The sequence below is a fragment of the Podarcis raffonei genome, chromosome 2, assembly GCF_027172205.1.
Source record: "Podarcis raffonei isolate rPodRaf1 chromosome 2, rPodRaf1.pri, whole genome shotgun sequence".
Classification (NCBI taxonomy): Eukaryota; Metazoa; Chordata; class Lepidosauria; order Squamata; family Lacertidae; genus Podarcis; species Podarcis raffonei.
Window position 1 is genome coordinate 56,291 of NC_070603.1, and position 4,363 is coordinate 60,653.

At 52.3% G+C, this 4,363-nt stretch overlaps 1 long non-coding RNA gene across 1 annotated transcript; it reads right to left on the reverse strand.

Moving 5' to 3' along the window:
• Window positions 1-2,621: 2,621 nt before the first annotated feature.
• LOC128403707 (uncharacterized) lies at window positions 2,622-3,321 on the reverse strand. Its single transcript, XR_008327996.1, has 2 exons — window positions 3,243-3,321; window positions 2,622-3,151 (listed from the first exon to the last, which is right to left on the reverse strand). It is a non-coding gene; the product is annotated as an uncharacterized LOC128403707 (long non-coding RNA).
• Between the last annotated feature and the right edge of the window lie 1,042 nt (window positions 3,322-4,363).

Here is a 4,363-nt window from a genome sequence, read left to right on the forward strand (position 1 = left end):
TGGGGAGGCAGCTTGTCTGCTTCCTTCTCGCAGAAGACTTCCAAAAAGTCCTTGTACTTGTTGGGCACCGCTTGCACCACGCCTAGGTGTAGCTGCGGTGCATCCTCTTGCCCCTCTCCTTCCTGGCAGGTCTGGATGCAGTGCGCTGCGCAGTAGGAAGAGCAGAAGGTCAATTGCCGCTGGTACCACGCTAATGCCGAGCTGTGCCTATCCAGCCAACTCATGCCCAACACTATGGGCGTGTCCGACAGGTGGGTGACGTTGAAACTGATGACTTCGCGGTGGTTTCCAATTTGCATCACCAGAGGCGGTGTTTGCTGTACCACCTCTCCTCCCAGTATCTTCCTGCCATCTACCGTGACAACATTTAGGGGCATCGTGGCTGGCAGGAGTGCTATGCGATGCTGCTTGACGAAGTCCAACCCTACAAAGTCTGCGTTGCTACCAGAGTCAATGGTAATAGGGACCTCCAGGGTGAGCCCATCGGGCAGCTGGAGCGATGCAGTAAGTTGCACCACTGGTTTGGGTGGGAGGGGGTCTGTGGGCTGCAAAATCTCTGGGGACTGTTTCACTGACTCGCCTGGTTGAGCCCCAGAGCCTCCATCTCCAACCAGGCGTCGCCTTTTCCCTGCTGCTCAACTCCCTGCTGAATTCCTCCTTTAACAGTTGCTGAGGCTGCAGTGTGCTTCTGGAGCCTCTGGGGACACTCTTTCGCCATGTGCTGTGCACTGTCGCAGATGTAACACTTCCTGCTCCCTCTAGGAGCCTTCGCCTTGACTGCTCCTGGTGTCTGGGCTCTGCTTGCTGTCTGAGCCCTTGCACCTCCGATTTCCATTGGCTCCTCTCCACTTATGAGAGGAGGCGTGGACTGAGCGCGCTCTGTCTCTCTGGGTAGGAAGGGAGTCGTTCTAACTGACGTGTTTGCTCTTCGCCCCTCCTCCCTGCTCCACGGGCGTTCTTCCAGGCGCACCCCAATTGCAAGCGCCCTTTGGACTACTTCTGTTGTATTTTGGGGTCTCTCCCCCCTCGCCAGTTCATCTTTAACGGCTCCATTCAACCCCTCCCAGAACAGATCCCTGACGGCAGCTGAGTCCTTCTGCCAGCCCAGCACATTTACTAACCCAAAAAAGCGGGAATGATACTGGCGCACCGTCGCTCTCCCTTGTCGCAATCCATGCATTTCCCTTCTAGCGACATCCACATCCACCGTTGATTTAAAGCAAGCGTCCATGGCTCCAATAAAAGCGCTTGAATCTTTGAGGGCGGGGTCATTTTCCCGTAGCAAAGTTCGCAGCCACGACTTAGCTTCCCCATGCAGATGAGTGATTATGAAACCCACTTTCTCCTCCTCATCTCTAAAATCTTTCCGAAGCAAATTGAGCGCGAAGACTACTTCTGCTCTGAAGTTAGGGTACTGCTGCAGGTTCCCGTCAAAATGGGTCACAAGGCTTGCCCCCCTTTTCCCGAGGCTAACTCCCTCCGGCTTGGCTCCCAGCTGCCCCTCCTTTCCCCATTTGTCCCACCTGGCTTGCAGATCCTGGCAGAGCGCAGCTGTGTCTTCTTCTTTTTTCCTAGACGCAGCTAATTCTGCGTAGAGCGTTGACACCGCTTCCTGCAATTGCTTGACTTTTTCCTCAGTCGTCATCTTTGCCTATCTCCGTGAGCTCGCAGAGTTTATTGGAGATGGGACTTACTGTCAGCGCTGCCCAAGGTCCCAGCTCACACAAGACCAACGCTGCTTCTTGCTCAAGTTCAAAAGTCTTTATTGAAGTTCAGTCTCATTTCCAGACGTGCAGCGCGCAACGCTACATCTATCCGTCAGATCATAGAAGTCCCATCTGAATCTCCGCCCCCCTGACACCAGCTTAAGATTCTAGCTTTACTCCACCTCTTCCTCTGTTCCTTCTTTCTCTGGGTCCTTCTGCTAGACGGAGTCTCTGCCCTCCGAGATTCTTCTGACGCTGATTCTCCCGACTCCTCCTCCCCCCTCTTTCGGGCTTTAGGACCTGGCTCCCAATCCGGGTTTTCTGCTGTCCCGCGCTCCTCCACATTTGAACTTGGCGCGCGCGCGCAGCCTCCCACTTTCCTTCTGACCGTTACACTTGTGTCACTGCTCCCCCTTTCGGGGAGGCTAGCTGGACCTGCCCTTCCCTCCGTCTCCCCACTCCCCGATGGAGGAGACGCTGGTCCTGACTCCCATGCCTCTTCTCCCCCACTGTGCTCTGGTGGGGGAACTGGCCCTACTTCTCCGCTACTCCTTTGGGACTCCCCTCTGGTTCCCTGTTTATGGATCGTCCCCTCTGGGATTCGCCTCGCCCTTACCATAGGCGCCCCCTCCTGGGAATCTTCTGATTCGCTGGAGAAGCTCATGGAATCTCTCGGTCCACTGTCATATTCCCCTACGCTCCCCTCTGATTCCTCTCCTCCGCTCTCTATTTGCTCTCTCCCCTGCTCTTCTGCTCCTGAGCCTCTGACAACCACGATATGTCCTGCAGCTTAGAAATGTAATATGTGATATCAATATGGAATTACGACAACTGTGCCTGGTGGCATTTCCTCCACACAGGGAAAAAGGCCAAGTACATGGCTCTGCGCCTGTTGGATTTCTGACCACCAGTGCCCCAAGCTTACCTTTCTCGGCCATACTGTACCAGGTGCGGAGTTCACAGGCTGTGGCCGCGTCACTCATGGTCAGGGAGCGGAGTCAGGTGGCTTGGTTCGCTGCTCCGAGGTGCTCATGTACCAGCCTGGTTGGGGGGCCCCAGGTCAAAGGGGTGCTCTAACTGCTTAGCAATGCTTCTCTGCCTTTCAAATGAAGCAAGTTTTACCCTGGTCAGTGCCCAGCGTGTGGCTGAAGGGGGAGTCGGGGCCACGCACCCAGCCTCTGCCCCACCCTGGGCACCACCAGTACCCAGACATGCTGACGTCCTCCCAGCTGCAGGTGGTGCCTTCAAAGTCGCAGGCCAAGGCGACACTCGGCGGTGCCAGCCCATTGGTTCCCAGAGTTCAGGGCACCAAGTGCTGTTCCTCCCATGAGCTACACTTCCCAGAGTTCCCTAGGAAGAGAAATGGGCTTGGGACGGCAAGGAGTTGTATACTGTGGAATCCAAGGACAGATTGTTTACTGTTCAGATGCCACAACCCACAACACCTGAGGTGCTCTGATGGTGTTTCCTGCTTGGCAGGGGGTTGGACTCGATGGCCCTTGTGGTCTCTTCCAACTCTATGATTCTATGATTCACCCAGAGCAAGCAATAGTTCCCAGGGTGCTTTGGGGGGACATCGTGGGAACTGTAGTTTGTTCCGTTTCCCAAAGAGACCTTCTCAGAGCTATAACTCCCAGAGTTCCCTTGGGAAAGGTTGCGCAGAATATTCTCTCCCCCCATAGGAAACTACAGTTCCTATGCTTTGAGAGATGCTGTGATGGGTTAAATACTATCTGCGAGGGGAATTGAAGCACATCTCCCTGATTCCTTTGGTGACGCCAAAACTGGTGTCAATGGATCTTGTCAGAGCAATCCCAGCGGTCTTTGGTGACGCCAAAACTTACCACAATGGATCTCGTCAGAGCAATGCCAGCAGGCGAAGTTGCAGGTGCCAGCACTTGGGTTCCCAGAGGCGGCCCAGCTAAGAAATGGGAGGCCCAGCTAGGAAAAAAATGGGGGAAGTGTCATTAAAAGGAGAGGAAGAGAGACAGGGAGCATGGGAGACATGAAAGGGGCATCAAGTCCAACCCACTGCAAGGAAGCTCATATGTATTTTAGGGCACTGTTTTGTGAAGTATTCTCTGCTTTCCCCCCATGCTTTTTGAAACTCTTTGTCTAGTGTGATCTCTAATTGCCTCTGTTAATCTAGCCAGTTCAATATACTCTAACAGTTTGTCTTGCCATTCCGTTTTTGTTGGCACAGTTTCTTTTTTCCAGTTTTTAGCAATTAGGATCCTTGCCACTCCTGTGGCATAGAGGAATATTTTCTGATCTTCTCTTGCTATACCTGTGTCCATTATCCCTAGTAGAAAAGCTTCTGTATTTTTCATAAAGTTATACTAAAACATTTTTTTAAGCTTGTCATAGTGTTTCCACTTTTTTGGAGCAGGAATTCAGCAGAGCCCATACAGACCTGAGAATGAATGAATAAGTTTATTACGGTCGTAGACCAGAAGAAAAAAAACCAACATAAAGACAACAGTAGTTTACGAGGGAATGATGGTGTCAATTAAAAGTTGTAAAATTATACATAAAAACAATGCACATATGCACACACACCCACACACACGCACATATATACTCATATATGCACTACCATATATGTGTAGACTTAAAAAGAAAGGGGGGGGGCTTGTCCAAGAGTCAGATCTTTTACT